At 46.6% G+C, this 27,758-nt stretch overlaps 1 long non-coding RNA gene across 1 annotated transcript in view; it reads right to left on the bottom strand.

The window, feature by feature from the left end:
* Positions 1-27,758, bottom strand: part of LOC112546827 (uncharacterized) — a 104,132-nt gene that overhangs the window by 67,450 nt on the left and 8,924 nt on the right. Inside the window, exon 2 of the long non-coding RNA XR_012895705.2 lies at positions 24,694-24,809. This is a non-coding gene — a long non-coding RNA (uncharacterized LOC112546827). The remainder of the gene's footprint in view (positions 1-24,693; positions 24,810-27,758) is intronic.

The raw sequence follows: 27,758 nt of genomic DNA, 5'->3' as shown, positions 1-27,758 counted from the left end.
TCGTAGAAAGTAGACAGCTGTAGTTTGTGCTCACCTGGAAAAGGTAACAGATTTGTAGACATCTGCCCATTCATCTTGCGAAGGTTTGTATAACAATTTGCACTTGTTCAGCGGCTTTTCCAGGGGACCTCAAAGTGCCCTGCCCTTCTTCTGATGTACAGCAGAACATTTCTATCTATCATAGAATCATAAGGTTGGACGAGACCTCAGGAGGTCATCAAGTTCAACCACCGGCCCAAAACAGGACCAGCCCCAACTAAATCATGCTATATCATGACTAGTATGGAAAAAGTGAGTAAGGAAAAGTTATTTACTTATTCCCACAATATAAGAACTAGGAATCACCAAATGAAATTAATAGGCAGCAGGCTGAAAACAAACAAAAGGAAGTTTTTCTTCACTCGCCGCACAGTCAACCTCTGGAACTCCTTGCCAGAGGATGTGGTGAAGACGAGGACTTTAACAAGGTTCAGAAAAGAGCTAGATAGATTCACGGAGGTTAGGTCCATTAATGGCTATTAGCCAGGATAGGTAGGAACCCTAACCCTAATCCTAGCCTCTGTTTCGCTGGAAGTGGGTGACAGGGGAGGGATCACGTGAGAATTACCTGTTGTGATCCCTCCCTCTGGGGCATCTGGTATTGGCCACTGTCGGCAGACAGGATACTGGTTTAGATGGACCTTTGGTCGGACCCAGTATGGCCGTTCTTACGTTCTTATATGCTACAGGTGGTAAACAGAGGCAGGGAATGATTACGTAATTTGCCCAAGATTGTGCAGCAAGTCAGAGACAGAACTGGGAAGAAAACCGAGAACTAGCTAACAGTGCCCATGCTCAAATGATGGGACCACACATCTTCCCAGAGAGAAGAGCCAGAATGCAACCATTCTGGATCAGGGAAGGAGAAACACTTTTGCCAGTTCAAACAATCCAGCTGAGAAGCTTCCTACACGTCTCAATGGACTGGAAGCTGTGTCCGTGCTCTCCCCACACACTAAGGCTGTTCTCTCTAGGTCTGTAAGTTTATTATTCAGCAACCTCAAATTTCTTTTCTTTCCCGCCCCTCCCCCACAAAAAACCTCTTGTCTTCTTCCACCAGAATTGGGCAATTGCCAGTATCGCTCCAGACTGATCAAATAAAATGCATCTGCTGTAATGTTTCTTAAGCAAAAACCAAACAAAAGTGGGGGAATCCCATTGACTCGCACCTGTTTTAATTTTTTTTTAAAGGGCTTGGGACTGAGTGAATGCGAATATTATCCTATGTGGATTGAGAATACAATGGGAACAGGAAACTTTTAAAAAGCATTTCTGTGGAGATATTATCTCACTGCTGTAGGACACAAGATTTACTTAATTGCAGCCAAGAAAGTTTTAGATTACCCTTGCAAAGTCTGCACGAAAAGTCTCAGCTATCAGGGGAAGGCCTCTTGCATGGCTTTTTCTTTTCAGCTGTGTGCCTCGCTCAGACCACGCTAACTAGAAGGGATTTTCTGATAATGCAAGTGATTGCAGAATACTTAAAAGCCTTAAATTAGATTCAGGGCATCACAGTCCACAATAAAGAATGTAAAATTGCTTTTTTCGCAGATGACATCTTGCTTTCTCTCAGTGAAACACTAGCCTCAATTCAATGCCTTAAGGACGTCTTAGAAGCCTGTAGTCCCATGTCTGAAACTATGACCAAGACAGAGGCAATGCCCTCAGGCTACAATCCACCAAGAACCTCTTAATTAATTTTCCATGCTGATTGTCCCCTGAGGGATTCAAATACCTGGGAGCGCACATCTCACCTCATTTAACTAAACTCATACTGACTAAATCTGTGACCCCTTTTATATACACCACACATCCAGACCTTCAAAGATCACCATTATCTATGCTTGGCTGAGCCCACTGGATGGAAATGAATGCCTTTTGAGTGGTGTACTCCAGTACTTCGGCCTGTACTTCGGCCTACTTGGCATTCAAAAACAAAACACAATAAAAGGCCTACATAGAATATGCAGCAGTGTTATAAATCATAGAATAATAGGACTGGAAGGGACCTCAAGAGGTCATCGAGTCCAGCCCCCCGCCCTCAAGGCAGGACCAAGCTCCGTCTACTCCATCCTTGACAGATGTCTATCTAACCTGTTCTTAAATATCTCCAGAGAGGGAGATTCCACCACCTCCCTTGACAATTTATTCCAATATTTGACCACCCTGACAGTTAGGAATTTTTTCCTAATGTCCAATCTAAACCTCCCCTGCTGCACTTTAAGCCCATTACTCCTTGTCCTGTCCTCAGAAACCAAGAGGAACAAATTTTCTCCTTCCTCCTTGTGACACCCTTTTAGATATTTGAAAACCGCTATCATGTCCCCCCTTAATCTTCTTTTTTCCAAACTAAACAAGCCCAGTTCGTGAAGCCTGGCTTCATAGGTCATGTTCTCTAGACCTTTAATCATTCTTGTCGCTCTTCTCTGTACCCTTTCCAATTTCTCCACATCTTTCTTGAAATGTGGCGCCCAGCACTGGACACAGTACTCCAGCTGAGGCCTAACTAGTGCAGAGTAGAGCGGCAGAATGACTTCACGAGTTTTGCTTACAACACACCTGTTGATACAACCTAGAATCATATTTGCTTTTTTTGCAACAGCATCACACTGTTGACTCATATTCAACTTGTGGTCCACTATGACCCCTAGATCCCTTTCCGCCATGCTCCTTCCTAGACAGTCGCTTCTCATCTTGTATGTATGGAACTGATTGTTCCTTCCTAAGTGGAGCACTTTGCATTTCTCTTTATTAAACCTCATCCTGTTTACCTCTGACCATTTCTCTAACTTGCTAAGGTCATTTTGAATTATGTCCCTGTCCTCCAAAGAAGTTGCAACCCCACCCAGTTTGGTATCATCTGCAAACTTAATAAGCGTACTCTCTATCTCAATATCTACATCATTGATGAAGATATTGAACAGTACAGGTCCCAAAACAGACCCTTGCAGAGACAAAGACCATCAACTGTTTATCCAAAGATATAAAACAAAAACGTATTAATCTCCCGAATCGGGACGCCTGAAAAATGGGCATCGGTCAGTTTATATGTTTGGAACATGCTCCCTTTTAGAGAAACCTCAGAGATGCCCCATATAGCTCTTCCCTGAAGCACTATGTTTTTCCATTCACTTTTTTAAACCTGATTTATGATTAAGACAATTTGATCTCTCAGGATATCAGACAACCTCCTACCCGAGGAGTTACTCTGCAACTATTGAGAAAGGCATCATTGTCCTCAGCTTCCTGAAGGAGTAGTCCTGTGGCACTTTAGAGACTAACAAATATATCAAGAGCTTTTGTGGGCAAAACCCACTTCCTCAGATGATGAGCTGGAGAGGAATAACAGAAACCAAGTATTTTATATTGTAACGGGAAAAAAAAAAAGATTCCTGTCAGCTGTAGGACAGGTGCCAATGAAGCTAATTAAGTGAGCTGGAAGTGTCCCAGACTTACTTTTGATGTAAAAATGAGGTGATAAAGGCAAGAGAGTCTGGCTATATGCAGAATATATACCCAGCTTCCTCGAGACATTGTTAGTTAAGCAAAACCCTACTGAAAACAGAACATTGAAGAGCAACACAGAAGAAAGCCCCCATAAATTAAATGGTGCATTTATAAACACCCTAGGACTTTAATAAATGATAAATGGACTACCACTGGAGATTCCCAAAATATTTGACTTATGTTTATGGCTTTGGATTGGACATATTTGGGTTTGGGATTTAGAATTATAATAGACATAAGATGATCTGGAGGAGAATGTATTCACAGTATATAAATTATAAAGGTAAGTAGTAATAATCTGTGAAAAAAGCAAAACTAGGTGTTCCCCTATACCAAAGTGCCTGGCATTATAATACAGTTCCTGCTTATCCTTATTACCTACATTTGGTGCTATCAGATTGCACTGCAACAATTCCTCTGTCTTGTCTACCTTGAATACAATAAAAACAAAGTCTTTGGTTCATACCAAGAAGTTAGTGTCTCTTCATTTTCCAAAAATACAGAGTCAAAGGAGAAAGTCTGGTACCTCATATGAAGCAATATATACAATCACTCCCAGTTGTTTTTCTTGCTTTATATAGGTATTAAGATAATAGCCACCTTACAGATAATTTCAGTAAGTTACAGGAGCTCACTTATTTAGGCCTTGGCTACCTCCCCTGATGCTCCCTTGCAGAAGTAGAGGTAAGGAGGAATGGTCTTGGTGGCACAATCCAGATTTTTCCTACCTGGGGCTTCTCGCAGTGATCTGGCTGAGCCTGAGTTTGAAAAGGTCACCAAGTACTGCAAAGGCTATCTGCTTAGTCAGCCTTTTGTTGAGACTGATCTTTACTGGGCTGGAACTTAGGTTGTGTTCTGAGCAACTGACCATGTGCCTCTCTTCTATGGCTGGACAAACGGCTTCACGCCACCAGCTGAACTGTTTAGGGAGAACCATCTGGGGGCCCTTGTTTTTCCACGGGAGTGTAAAGATTCAAAAGCATACAGGCCCTATTAACTTTTTTAACCCTTAACATGATGCACCTCTCCCCCAGCTGTGCCTGATGGAGCTGCAGTGGCTCTCACCTGGCCCCAAGCTACTGCGGTGAGAGATGGCTGGGGTTGCCATCTCTCTCCGGGGCAGCCTTCCTACAGGATCATCTCCAGGCCCACCCCAAAGCAATGATTAAGATGAAGAAAACCAAAAGTTAATTGAATGAAGGATCCGAGCAATGCTGGGTCAATCTTCTACTATAGAGATATAACAAGTGGGAGGCGGGAACAATCACTACGTTTTTTCCAAGCCTCTAAAGGAAAGTTTCGTTTGGTTTTGTTCATGATCAGGGCAGTGATTCAGACAGGATTTTACGTTATCCAGACTGGCTCATTCAATCCCCACTAATACAGCAAGATCTGTCTTCTGGGAAAGCCAACCATCAATAGCATATGGAGCTGCTTTCAGAAGCGAGTTTTCTAATTGGAATCATGAATGCTTTGGCATTCCCCCGGCGATCTGAGCTGCTGTTTTTTTACACCACGGCTCATACATGACGCTCAGCTAGAAGTTCATCACCTCCACCACCAGCGCAAATGCAGTTCCGTCCTACTGGTGGCTGTTGTTGACTAGAAAATCATTGGTTAACTCAGCAGGAAGAGAACAGATTCCATTCCCACTGTTTCAAAGAAACACAGTCCTCACTTCCTGCATCAGGTTATTTAAAGTCACTCTTCTCTCTTCCTGAGAGTTTTCAGTAATACACCTCACCTATACCTCAGGTATGACTCAGAATGTCCCTTAATTAGAAGGCATCAGTGTTCCCTGTAAGCTGAGTTCTTAGGCAGCCAACCAAGAGATATTCAAATGCTGGCCAAGTGATTAGCAGAGCACCCACAGCTGCCCCCGTGTGTTTCAACTGGTGGTGCACAATCGCATATGCCTCGGTGCACAACAAATTTATTCCACACATAAAAAATTAGAGGGAACATTGGAACGCACCGTTATTTAATACAATCTTAATTCACAACTAGCAATGTTCATAATTAAGTGGTGGTGAAATTTCATAGGTCTGATGGTTAGGCTGTTTGGGAAGCGTGCATGTTGCTCCCAAGTAAACCAGGCATTTGAAGCAAGGATGAAGGAGTCACAATGTAAAACCAAGCCAAAATAAAACTGAAACCCAATAAGGCCGCATTCTCAGGATGAAGCCATGTGTGAGGTATTTTTCCTTAATTATTTCAAGAAACGTATGGCCCCTTGGCTGTCACCAGGGTTGGCTTTGTCAGGCTAATATGACCAGCTCTTGTGCAGATAAATGCTTGGATACTTCAAGTATTTAAGTCCTTACTAATTAGATCATGTTTCATATTCCCCTTCAAAAACTGAAATAAAGCTCCTACTGTTTTGCATCAAGCCATTCATTTCCTTATTCCTCTGCTGCTTGGTTGGATCTGCTCAAGGCTTCCTAGAGCATGAAAGACAAGCACGTTATGTTGCTCTCGGCACTTGCTTTCCAAGCAAGTTATTCTATTACTACCCTTCAATGACATCAGGCCTACAGAAAATGCCATATAAAGTGTGGTGGCAGAAAAATAGTGGTTGTGGATTATCTCTGAAGCAATAACTCAGCAGGAGGGAATTCCAGTGTCTGAGTTTCCGTCAGTCATGCATCAGTACCTTGTATTTCTGGCTGAGAAGACAGGTGCTTTCAGACCCAAATTATACCGGATATTGCAAAGGAAGCCTTTTGCTCTCCAATATATCTCTCCATTTGGAATGAAAGATTTTAGTGCCTGAAGGAGATGGCAAGATGAACACTGTTTAACAGCTTCTATATTTATAGAAAAATAAAACATCCCAACATACAGTGCCCCTCAGTAAGCTAATATTCCTGCCGTGGTAGCCTCAGAGGTGTCCATTTGGATAAAGCAAAGAAAACCCTGGCTCAGACGTACTCATCATAGAATCATAGAATCATAGAATAATAGGACTGGAAGGGACCTCAAGAGGTCATCGAGTCCAGCCCCCCGCCCTCAAGGCAGGACCAAGCTCCGTCTACACCATCCTTGACAGATGTCTATCTAACCTGTTCTTAAATATCTCCAGAGAGGGAGATTCCACCACCTCCCTTGGCAATTTATTCCAATATTTGACCACCCTGACAGTTAGGAATTTTTTCCTAATGTCCAATCTAAACCTCCCCTGCTGCACTTTAAGCCCATTACTCCTTGGCCTGTCCTCAGAAACCAAGAGGAACAAATTTTCTCCTTCCTCCTTGTGACACCCTTTTAGATATTTGAAAACCGCTATCATGTCCCCCCTTAATCTTCTTTTTTCCAAACTAAACAAGCCCAGTTCGTGAAGCCTGGCTTCATAGGTCATGTTCTCTAAACCTTTAATCATTCTTGTCGCTCTTCTCTGTACCCTTTCCAATTTCTCCACATCTTTCTTGAAATGTGGCGCCCAGCACTGGACACAGTACTCCAGCTGAGGCCTAACTAGTGCAGAGTAGAGCGGCAGAATGACTTCACGAGTTTTGCTTACAACACACCTGTTGATACAACCTAGAATCATATTTGCTTTTTTTGCAACAGCATCACACTGTTGACTCATATTCAACTCATATTCATAGCTCAGTGTAGGCTAAATCTTTTCAATCCCTAGGTAAGTTGGAAAAACTTAACAGTGGTTGTAAAACTGCATGGTTAAATCAGTATTAGCATCACACAAAAAGCAAAAAATCACGTGCTAAAAGGAGAACAATGCCGTTGGTAATTAAACCGAGGTGGAATAACATGAACAGACTGTGGCAATCAGAAGCTGAGTGATTAGAACGGTAAATAGATGGATCGCGTTGGAAGCAAAAGGTACATTTTTATCTCCTTGTGAAATCCTGGCAGATGACTTTGCTGATCTGAGTCTGGGAATACATGAAGCAGATGAACGATCCATGAGCTAACTTAAATCATTTCATTTTAGCAGGGTACGTGTTTGGTCTGCAAAGAACTGAAGCCTGCAGGAAGCAGGGGTTGAGGCTCTTTGGTAGCTCCTGCTGTGTAAAACTCTCATGTGGGCTTGTTGTTTTGTTGTCGATGTTATTGCTAACTGGGCCCCTCATCACACCTCACTCTGGCCAGGTCTACATTACAGAGAAGATCGACACCGGTTCAGTCAATCTTGTGGGGTTTGAATGAGCGGGTCTAGTGAAGACCCGCTAACTCGAGCTGAGAGGGCGCTCCTGTCCACGCCTGTAGTCCTGCTTCTACGAAGAGTACGGGAAGTGGAAGGGAGAGCATGCTCCCTTCGACTTCCCGCAGTGTGGATGGTGCCAAAATGTGATTTAAGATACTTCAACTCCAGCTACATATACGGAGCAGGAGGTGTGTAACATAATTCGAATTTATCCCCGGGGACAGCGGCTCCCAACCTTTTCGAGCACACGGACCCCTTTTCAATGTATTACAATTTTACAGTCCTCCCCCAAACAATATGGCTGTGCCTGTAGCCTGCACGTCCCGCAGCCCGCGCTGTCTCCCGAGTCGTGTCTCTCGGCCCTCTTGGAAAGCAGCATGGGCTGAGGGACTTGCCGGCTGCCAGCATGGAGACTCTGGCTCCAGCATGTCCTTCAACCCACGCTGCTTCCTGCGGCTCGGGAAGCATCGGGGGCTGAAGGACATGCTGGCTGCGAGAGGCTCCGTACATTTATTTTCATTTCTATTTTAAACTTTTTGTAGACAAGGGATGTTAAATATCAGTTAGCTGACTAGTCGAGTAACCTCATGAATTCTTATTGGTTACTCGACTATTCTAAAATCCCCAGGGATGAGGCCAGCAGCCCCACTCCCAAAGAGACCCCTACCACTCTGCGCTGCTGCCCCTGTATCAAAGGCAGCAGCGTGGGGTGACAGGCAGGAACTCCCCTTGCAGACCAGCTCCCCTTGCGGACCAGCTGCCTGTCGCCCTACACTGCTGCCTCTAATACAGAGGCAGCAGCACAGGATGGCAGCAGCCCCTGTCTGGAGTGAGGGGGTCTGAGCTCCTGGATCCGGCATGAGTCGGAACTGAGCCAGGCTGCCTGCCCGCCTGGCTCCTAATACACTTTAAATGCAGAGCCACAGCAGGGGTAGTTCCCTGACCTGGCGCAAGTCGGGAGTGAGCCGGGTTGCTGGCCAGCCTGCTAAAAATGTACTGGCAAAGGGGCGGGGGAGATGCATGTAGTGCAGGGATCTCCAACCTTTTTGAGCACAAGATCACTTTTTTGAATTTAGATGCAATCCAAGATCTACCTCAAATATAAATACCCCGGCCCCACCTCCTTCCCGCCCCTTCTCCAAGGCCACGCCCCTGCTCGCTCCATCCTCCCTCTCTTGCCCATCCTCACTCACTTTCATCAGGCTGGGGCAGCAGGCTGGGGTGCAAGCTCCGGTCTTGGATTAAGGGATTTGGAGTGTGAAGGGCTCTGATCTGAGCTTGGAGCAGGTAGATATGGTACCGGAGAGGGTTCTAAGAGCAGGCTCTGGGAGGGTGTTTGGATGCAGGAGTGCTCAGGGCTAGGGCAGGGACTTGGGGTGTAGGAGGGGGTTCATGACTAGGGTAGGAATTTGGGATGTGGGCTCCAGCTGGGCACTGCTGATGGCTCCTGGGTGGTGGTGCATTGGGGCTAAGACAGGCTCACCCCTGCCGTGGCCCTGGATCACTCCCTAAAGCAGCCAGCAAACTCCATCCCAAGCCCTATTGTGCCCTCGCCCTGCTCCGTGGAGAAAGGATACAGAGTGGGAGAGGGGGCACCTTGACATCACCGCCCCTCCTTTCCTTCCCCTGCTCCACACAGAAAGCAGGAAGCTCCCCGGGAGGGGGCGGGGGGGGGAAGAGAGCTCTAAGGCAAAGGGAAGCAGTGCGGGGAGGGGCAGCTGAAGTACCAGCACTTGATAGCCTCTTGACCAAACCAGTCAGGATCACCTGTCAGAGGCTCCAAGATCTACCAGTCGATCCCGATTGATTGGTTGGTGAGCACCGATGTAGTCTACAGCATTAACCTGTAAGCTTTTGCTTATCGGTTAATCGACTACACTGTTACATCCCTACCACGGACCCCCTACAGTACTGTCATGGACCACCAGGAGTCCACGGACCACAGGCTGGGAACAACTGCCCTAATGTAGACCTGGCCTCTGAGGAGAGCTCCCCAATCGTGTTCCACTGACTACAGTTAAGGATCTCAGCAGTTTCTCTTAGCAACTCATTTCGGGGAATGAGGTACATAATTCAGTGGAGGCAATGTGCAAAGGTCATTTTGATTTGTTTGGGCTTGTTACAGGCATATATTACTAATTCCCACACTGTAACCGCAGGGTATTGCTTCCCCAAAGACTTCCTTTCTCTAGAACATTAGCCAGCAAAGTTAATAGGTGGTAACAAACATTGTCATGCTTAAGCAATCTCTCTTTTAATAGTTTGGAAGCCCTTCCTCACAGAAGCCACCAGAACCTAAGAGAGCATCCATGTATATTTATATTTAGCTAGGTCTTGAATGTTTGCACATAGCTAAACAGAGATATTTGGAGCACAGCTGTGTCCATGTGGACTCCTCATGTCCTTAATGTTGTGTATAGAACAAAGACAACAAAAACGAAACCCAACATTTTAAACAAACCATCTGACAAAAAAAAAAAAGAAATTATTTCTCTCAATTGCTCGGCAGGCCCGCTTTGAGGTCCAGAGGCCCCTAGTCGTTATAAAAATTAAAAACAATGAGACATACAAACAAAATGAGGCACCAAAAAGACATAATTGGAATATTTTTGTATTTAACCAGTGCTTTTCTAGCCTTTTCCTGTGCAAATGCATTAATTACTGAGGGGAAAAAACAACCCTTGCTTTCGTGCAGTGTCACAGTTGATATTAAGCATGGTAAGCTGGTTCAAACGCTCTTGTCCCATAGTTGAATGGTGAGAGTTCTTTACCTGTTTCAACACATTATCAAATGTCAAAAAATGAACAAGTGTCTAAATTTGAGGCCCAAACCAAATGGTCCTCCTGCCCCCGTACCACAGCTCCAATTGGCCCTGTTGCTCAGTTTTCATGTCCTTGGCTCTTATTGTCACCGCTGTGCAAATGGCCCAATCATCATTCTTTTTCAGGCTACACAAAACCCAATTTATAATTTATAAAATGATCGTCACACCGATAATAAGAAGGGGACAAAATCCATAAGCCTCCTCTAAACCTCTTTCTAAGACCCACATGAAAATTGGTCCATGTCAGCTTAATTTTTCTAGCTTTAGCATCCTAAATCAAGTCCACTAAGCTGGGAAACAATTTTTTTTTCATTAGTGGAAACAAAAAATGTCTGAGTTTGGTAAAGAGAGAGAATACAAATTAGTAGTTTGAGTAAGTATTTGATTACCCTATAAACTTTGGAAAAAACTGTCTACAAGTAAGATCAAGAGAGGATAGTTCAGGAAAATGTCCTAAGTTACAGCCCTGAGGTTCATGAGTCCAGGGAGACAGTGGTAACATTTTATTTGCAGACTTTTAGAACAATAATAGTGAAAGTGTGACACACATTATAGTTTTATTTTTCCCACGAAGAGGCATCAAAAATGTCATGATTTCATCCTCAGCTTTATGCTTCTAAAATCACCAGTGTGGAAATAACTGTATTACTCAGAAATGGGGTAAATCCATGAAGCAAAGGCATAATTCACTGATAACCTCAGCATAATGCTGCAACACTAGTAAGCCCTGTTATGAGGGAAAAGAGACTGTAACTAAGGGTACGTCTAGACTACATGCCTCTGTCGCCTAGAGGCATGTAGATTAGGCTACCAGACATAGGAAAATGAAGCAGCGATTTAAATAATCTCTGCTTCATTTAAATTTACATGGCTGCCGCGCTGAGCCGACAAACAGCTGATCAGCTGTTTGTCGGCTCAGCGCGATAGTCTGGACGCTCCCCTGCCAACATCAAAGGTATTTGTCGACCACCCAGGTAAACCTCATCCTAGGAGGCATACCTGGGTGGTCGACAAATACCTTTGATGTCGACACCCGCGCGTCCAGACTATCGCGCTGAGCCGACAAACAGCTGATCAGCTGTTTGTCGGCTCAGCGCGGCAGCCATGTAAATTTAAATGAAGCAGAGATTATTTAAATCGCTGCTTCATTTTCCTATGTCTGGTAGCCTAATCTACATGCCTCTGGCGACAGAGGCATGTAGTCTAGATGTACCCTTACAGACTCCAATGCATTATCAACAATCTACAACCTATCCTGGAAAATGACCCCTCGCTTTCACAAGCTTTGGGGGGACAGACCAACCCTCATCTACAGACAACCCCTTAACCTCAAACAAATTCTTTCCAATAACCATCATACGCACCCAGGATCCCACGCCAGCAATCAACCCCCATGTCAACTCTGTCCACACACCTATCCAAGCGATATCGTCACAGGACCTTACCACGTAAACTACCACATTAGAGGCTCGTACAACTGCTCATCCACTGATGTGATCTATGCCATCAAGCAGTGGTGGCTCGTCAATACAGGCGATCTAGGCGGTTGCCTAGGACACCAAGAAAAATGGCCATTGAGGGCTTTGGAGATGGGGGGCGCCGATTGCGCTTTTCACCTAGGGCGCCAGTTGCTGCCAGCTCATCTAGGGCCGCTCCTGCCATCAAGTGCCAGCAATGCCCCTCTGCCATGTATACTGGACGAACTGGAAAGTCTCTTTGAGAATGATTTAATGGACACAAATCAGATATCTGAAAAGGCAACATACGAAAACCTGTTGGGGAACATTTTAACTTGCCTGGGCACTCATTAATGGATCTCAAAGTCACCGTACTATTTCAAACCAATTTCAAAAGCCAGCTCGACAGAGAAGCTACAGAACTTAATTTCATTTACAAGTTTGATTCCTACAACAGAAGTCTGAACAAAAACGTTGGCTGGATGGCCCACTACATTCCACATCCTAATGACATAAAACAAAGAAACAAAGGGTACTTGAAGTGGGTATTATATATTTTTAGCAGCTTCATTTAGCATGAACACTCTGATTTACAATTTCTTTCCCCCTTTTCTTCTTGTTTTTCCTCCTCTTCCCCTCCTTCTCTCATCCCCTCTCTGTGCTATTTATTTGAAAATTGGACCCCTTAAACTCCATTCATCTGAAGAAGTGCGTTGTGCCCATGAAAGCTCATGATATCATCAACATTTTTTGTTAGTCTCTAAGAAAGTGCTGCAGGACTATTTGTTGTTGAAGTTTCTCCAGTTACAGACTAACATGGCTCCCCCTCTGAAACGAACAGCAAGGAAACGTCTAAAGTCTAGCTAGAAGGATGAAATGGAGCACATAGAAATCTAGATGGTAAAGAGATTTCTTTAGATTGTGAAATAGCCTCTCAAAGGAAGTAGTGCCAAATTGAGGTATCACTTAGAGTCGTGTCACCACAAACAAAACAAAAATAGCCCTTCCAAAATGAACACTTTACTGCATGCACTTCTCCTTCTGGGGAGAAGATGAGAGAACAGACATCGCATGCAAGATGTTAGCTACGTAGCTTGATGCACTACTACAAGAACCTCAGCTACAACATTAATAAACACAGTATCAGCTTATGTGCAGATAATGCCTTTGCCACATCCTCAGCTAATTCTAGGAAATAATGAGCCAGATCTGGGTAAGAGACATCAGCTGAAATTAAGGGAACATATGGAAGACAAAACATGGTCAGCAGTGCTCCCTGTAAGCTGTGCCCTTGTACAGCTGCTCAAGAAAGATTCCAGTGCCGCTTAGCTGATAGTGGAGAGCCCACAGCTAGGTTTGTTTTGGCTGGTGGTGCACATTCACACATGCCCTGGTCCACATAAAATGTATTCTGCACATGGATGGAAAAGATTAGAGGGAACATTGATAGTCAGGAATCCATAATAAATTAGCAGGATAACTTGAAACGTGTGACACTTTTTGGCTGGGCAGTGCCCTTTGGATGATATCAGGCCTTTTAAGGAAAGCCTACACAGCTATTAAACCCCCAGGGATAGCCCCAGTCAGCTGGGTCAGGATGCAGGGCTATAAAATAGCTGTGTAAGTTTTCAGACTCGGACTTGAGCCTTAGCTCTGGGACCCTGCAAGGCGGGAGGGTCTCAGGAACCAGGCTGAAACCCACATACCAAGCCCCACAAGCCTTAGCCAGCTGACCTGGGCCAGCTGCAGCTGTGTCATGGGTCTTTGATGTCAGTGTAGACATACCCTTAGGCAGGGTAACTCCACATGCAGCCTGCAGGCTGTTTGCGGCCCAAGGTGCAGTTTGGGTGTACGCGGGGCTCAACATGCGGCCCATTGATGAGATCCTTTGAACCTGGCCTCCACTGGGAACACGGTCCACAACAGCGAGGCATCTCCCAGTCGGGGTGAGCATTGAAAGACGCAAGCGGACGGGCTGGCTGGAACAGACGGGTACAGGGTGTTGGCATTTCTAACCCCCAGGGAAGAGGGTGCCAGGAGCACCGGGACATTGTATGTATGCCCGTCAGTGTGAAAAAAGCTTTTTGCATATATATTTACATGTACATACGACCACACTTAAGTTGCAGCCCTCAACATGCGTTGTGAGTATCACTGTGGATCCTAGGGCTTCCAAAATTAAGTAGCCCTGCCCTTAGGCCTCATCTACATTACCATGGGCCATTAATCTAATTTATGCAACTTCACCTATGTGAATAACATAACTGAAAGCAACATACTTAGATCTACTTGCCACAGTGTCTTCACTGTGGCGAGTCGATGGCAGACGCTCTCCTGTTGACTCCGCCTGTGCTTCTCGTTCTGGTGGCATGTCAGAGTTGATGGGAGATTGCTCGGTGGTTGATTTGTCAAAAATCAACCTGTGCTGTAACAGAAGAACATCACAACGGCCATACTGTGTCAGACCAAAGGTCCACCTAGCCCAGTGTCCTGTCTTCCAACAACGGCTAGCACCAGGTGTCCCAGAGGGAATGAACAGAACAGGGGACCATCAAGTAATCCAGCCCCTTGCACCCATTCCCAGTTTCTGGCAAACAGAGGCTAGGGATGCCGTTCCTACCCATCCTGGCTAATAGCTACTATTAATGGACCTAACCTCCATGAATTTATCTAGTTCTTTCTTGAACTCTGTTAAAGTCCTGGCCTCCACAACATCCTCTGGCAAGGAGTTCCACAGGTTGATGATGCACTGTGTGAAGAAATACTTCCTTTTGTTTATTTTAAACCTGTTACTCTTAACTCCTGCTGCTGCCGGTGATTCTGGCCGGTAGCATATACACTCCCTGAAAGAGATGCCAGTTTCTCTTCTGTGCTTAAGATATGCAGGCAGAAAACAAAATTAGGGAAATACCAGTTCAGTAGCAGTAGTGATTAGCTGTTTGGAAACAGTAAACGAAGCACATTCTTTTACTGTTTGGAATGGACATAGTCAGTCATCAACAAACACAAAGGCAGTATATAAAAAAAAAAAAACCACACCCCGAAGGCGCTTCCTTTACACAGGCTTATGCCAGATGATCTGTTCAGGGGAAGAAGATTGCATTGGCAAATGCAAGCAGGAAAAGTCTGCAGTGTTTACAAACAGTAGCTGAAGAGGTAGTTTCTCAATGTGTTGCCTGGACTGTCCCGAGGGGGAGGAGGAAATACATAAATAAAAAGGAGGAAATCCAGTAAAAGTAACTTCCTGGAACAACAGCTTTCGGTATCTTCTTCAATCAGGCATAAATTAATGTTTTGCACTATGAAACTAATCCCTCTTCACTAATACCAGCATGAATATAGATGCCAAGCAAATCCTTAAGAGCCATCTTCCTGTGAAGCACTATTTAGCAGTTGCTTGTGCAGTTGTATGCACTTGAAAATGAAGTCAAACACAGCTGCATCGGGTAGATGCAACATCCTGTGTTATACTTTTGAGCCAAACATTTAGAGAGTTAGCAATTTTGTAAACAGATTTTATTTCTTCTGCACCGCTCTAACAATTCGGGGGCTTCCCACTGCTGGGCCGTACAGGAGTGCAGGTCCCTGTGTAATCCTATCAGGTGTCACATACCAAAGTAAATTCCTGGATTTGGTGTAATTAAGGGCTGTTGCTTGTGGCAGGGGATTATGAAGGACAACAAATGGCTTCTGCAGCCGATTAATTGCACAGCAGAGCAGAGGTATTCGATAATCTCTCAATCCAGTTAGGACAAATTAGCAGCTGTAGCCTCTGATTCTGAATGCTCATTTTGCACGTTCGTCTGCCCGTGATGGTGGGATTGTGCGCCCGTGCGGTGCACACCCAAGCAGGGACTTGAATTGCACGTGCAAATGCAGGTTTTGGATGCACAGAATTGGCTGTGTCTATTATATATCTAAATTTCCAGTCACCAGCAATGTCTGAGCGTCATAATTTCTGGAGTGACTGGAAGCACTGGGAACCTGACAAGACGTTTTCCATACAAGGCTTCCAGCTGTGACAGGTTTTGGTACTTCAGATGCATTGTCTTGAAGAATCTGAACTTGTAGTTATCAGAACCGTCTGACAGTTACCCATCGCTAAAGCCCTGCAAATCCACGGATACGTGCTTTATACCTGCGGGTATCTGCATCCTCAGCTGTGGATATCTGCCACTCAGTTTTGTGGATACAGATACAAAATTATGTATCCATGCAGGGCTCTACCATCACTACTTTAAGTTCCAATAAACTTTATAAAGGATATTATCTCACCCACCTTGTCTTGCTCATATCCTGGGACCAACACAGCTCCAAGGGTATGTCCAGACTGCATCCCTCTCCTGGCAGAAAGATGCAGATTAGGCAGGTCGACATTGCAAATGAGGCAGGGATTTAAATATCCCATGCCTAATTTGCATAAAAATGGCCTCTGTGTTTTGCCAACTCAGGACTTTGTTGGCAAAAAGTGGCAGTCTAGAGGGGGATCTATCGAGAAAGAAAGCCTTTTTCGACAGATCCTTTATGCCTCCTGCAAGCAATCCCTCCCCCAAAACAAACAAAAAATCCCAACCCTCACTGATGTGCCCACCCCTCACCGAAAAGCAGAAAGACACTCCCCACATTTCCCTCACACAGCAGAGCCTACAGAACCTCATTACTCCTCGTGGAATGAGGTTTAACAGTTCATTCGAACTAAGGTGTTTATCTCGGAATCCTGCTTCTCTGTCGTGTGTAGATGTGGGCAGTTACTTCGGGCTAGTCAGTTTCCAAAAATGGCGACCGGACGGGATTATGCAAATCAAGTGCGGGATATTTAAATCCCATGCTTCATTAGCAATTTCGGTCGCCCTCATTAGCCTCCCTAGTTCGAACTAGAGGGCTAGTGTAAACGTACCCACAGACTTCAGAACAAGTTCTCACATGGAAATAAATCACAACCCTTGTTCTAGGATCTCTTGCTTGTGTGGATTTTCCATATAAAAGATCTACTTCTCCCTAGATCCTCTGAACGGGTTCTAACTAAGAACATTACACTTCCTCTCCCTATCCAAAGTGCCACACAATGGGAACTGGAACAGCCACGTAGGTCAGGACCTAAGTTTTACCTCTCATCTGAAGGATGCTATCCTCCAGCCACCATTGCTGCCCCCTAGCACTATGCTGGGTCATTGACTCAGTACCAGCAGATCAAAGAACATGACCTACCTCATGACTGGACTGGTTTTCTGAAGCACTCTGGGATTTTGTCTGGATGTCTCCCATCCAGGGACTGACTTGGCCTGGCTCAGGTTGACACAAGAGTGAAGGCCTATCACAGTCAACAGAAGGAAGGCTGGATGCGGAACACCAGTGCAGAGAAGGCACACTTCACTCAGCGCACATTCAACCTGTGGAACTCCTTGCCAGAAGATGTGGTGAAGGCTAGGACTTTAACAGGGTTAAGAAAAGAGCCAGATAGATTAATGGAGGTTAGGTCCATGAATAATAGCTATAGCTATTAGCCAGAATGGGTAGGAATGGTGTCCCTAGCCTCTGTTTGTCTGGAAATGAGTGATAGGGGAGAGATCACATGAAGATAACCTGTTGTGTTCCCTTCTTCTGGGGCATCTGGTATTGACCACTGTCGGCAGACAGGATACTAGGCTGGACGGACTGTTGGTCTGACCCAGTACGGCCGTTCTTATGTAAGGGGATTTGTGAGCGGGTCGGAGTCTGGTGCTGAAATGTTCTATTCCTTGGCCTCTCCTGAAGGCCATGTGTAATACATATTTAAACAGAGTAATGCTATCGGGGCGGGAGGCTGTGACGGGGTTTTGGGGCGCGAGCCGCCGCCCCGGAGGGCGGGGCCCAGTGAGCCCTCCACCTGTCTGTCTTAACCTCGCCGGGTCAGCTATGTGGGCGTGAGCCTCTGCCCCAAGTCTGAGGGCAGGGCCCTGCGGGCCCGCCGACCGTGTGGGGAGTCTGGCCGGTTACGGCCGTATATCCTGTCCCCTCCCCGTAAGAACTTTCTCCGTTCGATGAGACTTGCAGATGGATGAGTGGCTCGAGGAGATGAAGGAGGACCCGGGGCCTCCTCCTCCACCGGGTCCCAGCCCGGCGCCCTAAGGGTGGGCTTGGCCATCCCTACCCGGCTGACGGGGATTCCACCCGAAGCTCGCCAGCCCACGGGTGCCAGAAGCACTCTGCCCCTGGCTGCTTCCTAACACCTCCTCGACCATTGGGTCTCTCTTCTGGGCCCCCGAGTCTTACTCCTCTGGCAGGTCGCGACGATCCCTGTGCGGAGTCCTGGTTCTCCCAGCCACTTTCCGGCTTCCACCACCGAGGAGGGACGAACCATTTCCCGATTCCTCAGGCGGTTCCCAGAGCTGGAGCCGCCCCTCCATCTTCTGCTCTCGCCCTTTTCAAGGGCACCACCATGTCAGGCCTGGGAACATGGCTCTGCCCCCTCGCCGTAGCCCCGCCCCCGGCATCCGGCCCAGGGCACGGGTTCTGCCCTCCTCTGGGAGGGCCTGTGTTGCTGCTGGGGTTGGCAGTGGGGCTGGAGTGGTGATCAGGGTCCCGCCAGGGGCAGCCCTGGCTTGAGCCACCCCCCCCGCTTCCTCCTCCGTCTGCCGCCGCCTCCCGCCTCCACCCCAGGTTTGGCCCCGCCATGGGTGCCGCGCGGGATGCCGTGGGGGCGCTCACCTGCCCCTCTCCCTGGCTGTGATTGGCTTCCACACGGCTTACAGCCGGCGGCTCAGCCCCCGCCACGCTCTCCAGAGTGCAGGCCATGTCCGGCCCATCACAGAGGCATTTACCTGGGCATTTACCTTCTGCCTTCTTTCCTTTACATTTGATTTATAAAAACTTGGCATCGTGATGATATGCTGAGCTTTCATGGGAACAACCCCTTCTTCAGATGACTGGAAACAGCCGTTATTTCGAAATAACTTTACTAGTGTCTACACAGCCAAACTGCTCTTTCGAAATTAATTTGAAATAGCGGAGTGCTTATTTCGAATTTGGTAAACCTCATTCCACGAGGAATAATGCCACATTCGAAATAGCTATTTCGAAATAAGTGCTATCTAGACACTTATATCGAAATAGGGGGCCTCCAGCCTTCCCAGGGTGCCCTAGTGGCCACTCCAGCCTCAATCAAGAACACTTCTCTCCCTCCCCGGAGCCATTAAAGGGGTTGACTCTGGCCACAGTGCCTGTGCCAGCTCCAAGCCTGCCAGCCCAGAGCCAGAGTCACTGCCCCGACCCAGTGGCCCCAAAACATGAGCCAGCAAGCCACTGGCAGCCAGCCCTCCACCGCTCCCCAGGAGCAGTCTGCCAGCTCCCAGGAGCCTGCCAGGGCCAGGAGAAGGCGGGCACCTTCCTGGTCCAGGGTGGAGATCATGGACTTTATTCAGGTTTGCGGGGGATGCCCCCAACATCCATGATCTCTGCACTAGATGGAGAAACATGGCCGTCTATGGCAGGATAGCTGTCAGCCTGGCCACCAAAGGCCACATGTAAACCCAGGAGCAGGTTTGCATGAAAATCAAGTTGGTCTAGCAAGACTCCCAACTCTGAGCTTCCCCTCTCCCTTCTTCCTCTTGCTTCCCCCTTCCAGGTTTCCCCCTCCCCTCTGCCACCCTCTCTGCTCCCCTCTCCCGCCTCCTTTCCCCAGTCTCACCAGAGTTTCATTCCCTCCCGCAGTTTTGTTAAATAAAGAGAGTGTGTGTTCATGAAAATACATGTATTTTATTTGACATCAGGAAGGGGGGTTAGAGAGGGGTAAGTGGAAGGACGTGAGGGAGGAATGGGGCACAAGCCCCCAGTGGGGCACACCAGGGAGGCTCTTAGTGCTCCTCAGGGTGGAATCTCTCCCGCAGGGCCTCCTGGATACTGACAGCCCCCCGATGGACCTTCCAGATGGCAGCCTGCAGAAAGTGCAGCCAGGCTCACAGCAACACATCCAAGAGAAGCACCAGAGTGCCCAGGGGCAGCTCTGGCTCCATGTTGCAGAGTGCTGTGGTGTCCTGAGTGAGGGCAACAAGAGCATGCAGAGACAAAACGCTTTGCTGTCCTCATCGAGGTAGGCAAGCAAGCAGGGAAAGCTGAGAACTGGCTGTCGGGGGGGGGGGGGGGAAGGGGGATGTTCCTTTAAGCACAGGCCTCAGATAGCCTCAGGCAGCAGCCACACAAAGTAACTCCTGACCTGATGCCCTGCCAGACCGGGTTCCAGACGGCCTTAAATGCGATTCAGCGTCTACTCAGTGTGGATGAGCTATTTCGAAATAGCAAAACGCTATTTCAAAATGCATTTTGTGTGTAGATGCGTTATTTCAAAATAACTTATTTCAAATTAACTATTTTGAAATAAGATATTTTAAAATAACACTGTAGTGTAGACATACCCCATATGAAGCACCTTGAAGAGACAGGCTGGTTGCTGCAGCAACTTCAGTATGTAGACAAACTTTGGCTTCTAGTTATCCAAAAAGCTAACTCTTATCCCATTCTCTCTAGATTAATTTGGGAGACTCCTGGTTTTGGTTCCCAGCACTAATCATTGTGATGATAGGCAACAGTGTTCTCATATGCAGGTCCTTTGCTTTCTTTGGGATTTATTCCCCTTGGCTATTTGTGAGCTCCAGTGCGTGACGTAACAGACATTTAAAGGGGTTAGTGTTTGGCCGACTGGTTTTATTGTGTGGCAAACTGACAGTTTTCTAACACTGGGAGGGAAAAAAAAATTCTATCCACACTGGATAAACGGTAGATAGATACCTAGCAGATGCAGAAATAAAGGTCATCGCTAGAGATATCTATCCCACAAGTGTATCGTTAGGGTTAATTCATATTTGTCACGTGCTATTCAAACGCTGAGTGTTACTAGCACTGTGTGCGTCTGTTTTACTGTCTCTTGTTTGACAACGTCTCTTGTACATATGAGGCATTAACGACCCTTTGGTTGACATAGCAGCAACGCCCAAGGCAGAAAGTTAGTATTATGTACTATGCAGGCTCTGGGGCAGCTGAGGAGGCAGTAGCTGCCATTTAGCTTCCCAGGTTCTTCAGTAATTTCCCTGGAATCCAGGGAAGCCAAGTGACAGATACCATCTCCTCAGCCAATGGGGAAGCTGCATAGCGCATGTAAAAAGCTCAGCGTTGTGCCACTGAGCAGCTGGGGGTCTCGGGAGGGGACTATATTTCTCATTTTCCAGCCAGGGCTGGGCTATGGGCTGAGATGGTTTAGACCAGGGCTACTCAACTTTGGAAGCTCCGGGGGCCACAATGATCCTCACAGCATATGCCGAAGGCTGCAACTTAAGTGTGGTTGTCTATACATGCAAATATATATGTAAACATATGCAAATAGCTTCGTTCACACAATGCCCCGGTGCTCCCAGGACCTAGCTCCCCAGGGGCCACAAACGCCGACACCCTCTACCAGTCTGTTCCACTTGTGTCTTTCAGTGCTCACCCCGCCGGGGAGATGCCTCGCCGTTGTGGAGAGTGTTCCCAGCACAGGCCATATTCAAAGGATCTCACCCACGAGCTGAGTGTTGAGCCCTGCGTGAACCCAAACTGCACCATGGGCCACAAACCAACACCCATGGGCCATGTGTTGAGTAGCCCTGGTTCAGACAGCTGGGACTGGCCCAGGGCTCCTTCAGTTGTGAGTGAGGGATGTCCAGTCTCTGGCCGGGCCGTGGGGGGAATGGGAGTCCTCGCACCGAAGCGTTGGGGCCTGGAGCTAGCCTGGCTGATAAAGAGGCTACTCACCAGCTATGAAGATAATTCCCTCTCAACTTGGTGCGAGTTGGAGGTTTATTTACACAGGATAGTCTCCCTGGTACATTTCTCCTGCAGTGAGTTTCCTTTGTCATTTCAGTGAGTTGGCCCACGTAAATTCCTCAATCTGTCTCTTCTCTGATTCACTCAATACTATTTGGCACAGGCAGCAGCAAGCTGAAGATCACATGCTATTTGTCATTTGTGGTAGTATCCAGGAGGTTCCTCGCTGCATGCGCTTTCTTGGGCCTGTCTTACTAAGTATCAGTCATAGGGGCACAAAGAATACCGATTAAATGTTACTGAAATAAAGGGCTTAACGACATTCACTTGATCCAAAAACAAGCCCTTTACCGGATAAAAATATTAATCTCAGTTTGGATATTGATACCACTGTCCTTTCCTCAGAACTTAATTCCCTCTCTGCCCAGGTTAGTGTCATCCTTGACTCTGAACTTTCATTCTTCCCATATCGCAGCCTTGAATTTCTGCTTTCCTCCCACACTTTCGTTGCCTGTAAATCTTACAGCCACATCTTGAAAGTTACTGTGAATAAGTCCTTGTAGCTTGACCCTGCCCCTTGACTCAGACTCTGCTGAGAACTTTATTCATGCCTCAGTCACACTGTACCTAGGCTACTTCAATTTCCCCTCTTTTGAGACTGTCCAAGAGCTATTTTCAGAAGAAGCAGAGACCTGGAAGGCTTTGGACAGACTAACCTCCTGTTCAGGGAACAGATGATGTTACTCTACGGTCAGCCTACTGCACTGGATTGCCATCTCCCTGAATTTCAAGCATCCACCGATTTTTATTTTTCTACATATCCATTCTAATCCAACAGACACAGACCCAAGATGTTCTGATAGTTTGTAAAAGCATCTGCCATTTTCAAGTACTTAGCTGAAACCTTTGAGATTTGCCCATTACCAAATATTATTCTGTCAAGTAAATGTTTGAGAGAATGTGTGCACGCTAGGGATGTTAAAATTAGATGAATCAACTAATCGAATAGTCAATGGAATTTCCTTCGACTATTTGATTAGTCGATAAGGGCTCTTCTGCTTTGAAATGTAGCGAGACTCTTGTGCATTTCAAAGATTGAAATGTGGCATGGAGCCTCTCTGAGTCCCCCGCTAGTCCCAGGCTCCATGCGGCGCATCCGCTTTGAAATGTACAAGAGCCCCAGTGGGGACTCTTGTACATTTCAACGGTGGAACACCACCGCTGCGCTCCTGCCACCTCCCATGGAGCTGGAGGTGGAGGGAACCAGCTTTTAAGCTGGCTCCTCCCAGTACCCCCTTTTCTTCCTCCGCCCCCGCTGCCTCTTTCTGATAGAGGCAGCAAGGGGGGGGGGGGGAAGTGACTAGTCAACTAGTGTGTTGATAGTCGACTAGTCAATTAGTCACTTACATCCCTAGTGTGCGCGCATATATTAGTAAAAACCAGTGTCCCCACTAAACTTTTCCATCCATGTGCAGAATACATTTTATGTGCACCCAGAGATGTGAGTGTGTGCACCACCACTAGAAACAAAACAGCTAGCTGTAGGTGCTCTGTGTACCAGCTGGGCGGCACCTGAATTTCTCCTGAGCAGCCACACAAGCGCTCAGCTTACAGGGAACACTGGTAAAAACCCGCTTTTCTTCCCCTCGGGCCTCCGTACTGTCTATTCTGTCTGGAGCACCAAGCAACTCTAGCTACAGATATAGTTGCAAAGTACAGTTCTGCTGAGCACAGTTTAATGTGGCCAAATACAGAACTGTTAGGTAGCACTATTGCTACCGCTGTGTTGCAGGGTTCAGAGCTCTGGAATTTCCTAGAGGCTATGCAATCTGGAAGTCTGGCTTTCTATCTCACGCTGCCTACAGCACTGGGCTGAAGAAAGTATCCAGCAGTGACATATTTGCAGCCCTTGCAAGCCTCACTTATTTAGTGGGTGACCTTTGGCAGTGAAGGGTTTTGCAAAGCTCACCTGCTGTGGCTGAAACTCTAATGAACTCACCCAAGGCCATATGATCAAGTCAGTGGCAGAGCTGCAGAAAAAACTCTGATCTGCCTCTGATCTTCATAATCAAGGCACTAGACCTCAGTTCTCCTGTGTCTATAGACACAACAGTTAGTTGCTCGCTCCCTGCCCCCCACCGCAGTAAAGAAAAAGTCCCTGGCAAGAGGACATATCTCTGTTAAAATCAGATCCATTACTCAATTTGATCTTATGCAAAAGGAAGCAGGCTGTTTTTGGACTGTGAATATTTTCCTGTCCCATAAGCAGCTGCATCTGCATCCTTGCAAAAACAGAAGAAATGGGGTCAAGAGAGAGAGGGGGAGACCCCTGCGGAGATTAATTTTTTTTTGTGCAGAAAATACAAAGGACTGTATCCCTTGGTGTGGGACAAGAGAAACAAGTAATGTAGAGACCAGCAGATGATGATCCTGAACTCTGCTTTTAGTGGGATCATAGAATAAATTAGAATAAAACAGAACTTCAATATAGGAGGTTGTAATAGGGGAAGTGTTAAACAAGTAACCAAAGTGGATTGTTAGGACTGCTAACCCTAAAACCAGTTAAATCTGAAACCGATGACATTTTCCACACAGCGCCCACAAAGAGTAGGAGGAAAGGTCCTGCAGAAAGTCTTCAGTGAAGAATCAGAACAGGACAGTTCATTCAAACGCATGTTCTGGGAACACAGCGACCAAGTGTGCAGTTACATCAGTTCCTAAGGCAGCATCTGACAGATAACCACATCTCAACCGATACACGTGGGAATATGATTAATAAGGGTGTTTGTTTCTGTACATGTCCTGTTTAAGATTCGTGCATCACAACTATCAGCACATAAACTATTTCACACCATACCTAGGGCTCCCATTAGGACAGCTTATCCAGCAGCTGTTTCAAGATCTTGTTTAAATATTTACTTACGGGTATATGGCATCCTCCCGCTTTTTGTTCACCCTTTTGGAATGGATTCCTTATTTATACTCCTGCCATCCATGGCTTGTATCTGGAAACCTCTCTTGCTACTTCCAAGCCAGCTGCTGTGACAGAGAGCAAAACATAATGATTCCCTTTCTGGATCCGTTTCTACAGTCCCACCCTAGAGGTCTCTCCTCTATCTACAGCTCTCTTCCATGCTTCTTTTCAACATCTGGGTAGCCCCCTTGGGGCTCTGGAAATATGCACACACCATACATCCAGCCCCTAAAATAATGACATCTTGCAATAAACACAAAAACATATGCTTGACTACAATTTGTTATCTCATGCAGAGCTATTTGCATCTGCTGGACTCCTTGCAGGGCAGGGAGTGACACAGAACACAGGTTTCATGTGCATTTTCCTCACTAGGGAAAGACATGCCCGGCTCATCTAGGTCTATGTCCAAATGCCAAGATTAGGAGATCTGTCACATGGGAATTGCGAACCAGTGCTCCAGCCATTTAAAACCAAATCACAGTAGCATGAATAAATATTTCTCTCTCCTCCCTCAAAACACTGCGAGACCTTGTGATGTCTAGCAATCAGGCCTCAGCTCCAATGGGACTTTCAGCGGAGGCTATCCAGGCCTCCCATGGCAAAGGAATGAAAGCAATTAGCTAGGGCTCTCTTAAGGGATGGGACAGATGCTTTTGGAGAAGTGAAAGAGAAAAATCTCACTCACTCATGTTCATGATCTCTTGGGTCCTACCCACACTACAAATCCAACTGACTCAAATTGCAAGAGTCCTCTGGCGTGGTGCATTTCAAACTTTTTTTCGCATGACTCAGTTGAAGAAAATTGCTGATGCCCACAACCCAACATGATTTGACTGGAGCGTGGGCTCCGGGGTGGGGCTGAGGAGGACAGATTTAGGCTGTAGAAGAGGGCTCCAGCTTTGGGAGTGTCAGGGCTGGAGCAGAAGGGGCTTCCCTTGAGTGGCTCCCGGTCCGCGGTGCAGCGGGGGGGCTAAGGCAGCTTCCTGCCTCTCCTGGCACCGCAGAACATGCCGCACCCAGAAGCAGCCAGCAGCAGGTTCCCAGCCAACAGGAGTGCAGAGCTAGTGCTCAGGGAAAGGGCAGTGTGCAGAGCCCTCTGCCGTAGGAGCCAGTTGTGAGCGGCACAGTGCAGCCTATGGTGCCAGGACAGGCAGGTATCTGCCTTCGCATTCCCACTGGTCACCTGATCCCCCTGCAGCAATGAGACCACTGCCTGACATTCTGCGACCCAATCCTGGGTCGCGATCCGTCGTTTGAAACCCACTTCCCTAATGGAGATGTAACACATGGATTAGTAAGCGTTACTTGTCCCCCTCTGGGACCAGATCCCCAGAAGAGAGTTTGTTCCAAGCTCCAGCTACAGAGCCTGGCTCTCAAGCTGCAGAGACCCCTGCTTGGGATCAAGATGGTGGCTCACCCAAACAACAGCTTCCCAGTGTCGGATAACAGAGCTACAGCCTTGGACTTTGTAGTGCAACTGGACATGCTGGATGTAGCTGTGTTTGCAACACTGATAGATCCCTGTAAAGCAAGGAAAGTACCAACAACATGGTTGGAGCTGCTGAAAATTTCTCTCCCCTTTCTATGGTTCTAGGGACCCCGAATGCACAGAGTCTAATCCAAAGACTACTGCAGCCAAAGCCTTTGGATGAGCAGGATGGTACATGGGAATGCTGTTGCACTAAAAGTATTAAAAACACAGCTGCAGGTGATCAGAGTATAGCACACAACAGGAGGCTTTGTATTATCCGGAAGCAGAAGGTTCTTAGTGTAACTGGCAAGCGTTTCATTTGCTTGTTCATTAGCCCTTTAACTAAACACCCCTCTTGGTCCTTTTTAAGTTCTGCCCTGCAGGATTATGGGTATACCGTAAACTGAGACAGTCTATTAGATAGAATGCATAACCATTTCAAACTGCTTGATACCCCCACTCTCCCATCATGAACAAGCATGCTTTGATGTAATCTCCACTAGCACTGGATGGACTGACGTTCTGGAATGGAAAGGCAAAAGGTGCCACGTGACTGATTAACGAAAAAAGGAGCACAACTAAAAGAGTTTTAGTAAAGGGATTATTAATGACAATAATTGGACAAATGCATTTTATCCTCTATACTTAAACTAGCAGACTACAACTCCAGTTTAAGGTCATAGTAAAACCACATGAAGTCTGTAAGTTGGTTCATTTCTCGTCCATTCTGACCCCTTATGTCAGCCATTACGCATCTTTTCTGTTTAGTCTACAAAATGCAGGGTCAATCTCTGTGGGGAAACCATGTGACAGCTACACTTGTGACAGGGCCAAGTGACATTTTGCCCCATCCTCTGCATTGGCGAAACCATGCTAGCAGTCCAGAGAGCAGTTCCCAGTCGAAGTCTAGCATGGTTTTCCAGGCTTAGGAGGACAGGATCTCTCTTTTAATCTAAGAGTGTGAAAAGTACCTACCAAAACTAGTGTGAGACCCCAACAAGTTGTTTAAAATGGACTTTCCCCCACAATTTGTTTTTAAAAATATTCTGGTTTTTAATGAAACAGGAAAATGAAAAGTGTAGTCTTCCCTCCCCCCAAAATGCCATCTTTTCCCTGATCATTCTTTCCCACTACTGATGTCTGCTATTTCCAATAGCACTGTGGGAAGGAAAAGAACTGGAAGGGAAAACTGAAACACCTCCCCTCCCCACAAAGTGTTCAAAGTCTATATACAATTAATTGGTTTTCAAAACCTACAGAAAGAAAACTTCACAGTAGTTGTCCATGAAATGTTTTTCTTTGGAGCGGGTCAAGGAATGGAGACAGGAGTTTAGCAGACAGTCTAAACCTGTCCTGAGGGAAGGAGGCTGTTGTGGTGCCAGACGACTGCTACCGAAGTCAATATCTACAAGAACTGACCGAACAAAGTGGACAGTCCCATATGTGGCAGACCAGTTCTTCAGTCAAACAGAAAGAGGTCCAAGCCACAACATTGGCTACTGAGATTAAAAAAAACCCTCTATGAATAATTAGGAACGAT

The sequence above is a fragment of the Pelodiscus sinensis genome, chromosome 14 (assembly GCF_052426305.1).
Source record: "Pelodiscus sinensis isolate ZL-2025 chromosome 14, ASM5242630v1, whole genome shotgun sequence".
Lineage (NCBI taxonomy): Eukaryota > Metazoa > Chordata > Testudines > Trionychidae > Pelodiscus > Pelodiscus sinensis.
This window is presented reverse-complemented; position numbering and strand designations above follow the sequence as displayed.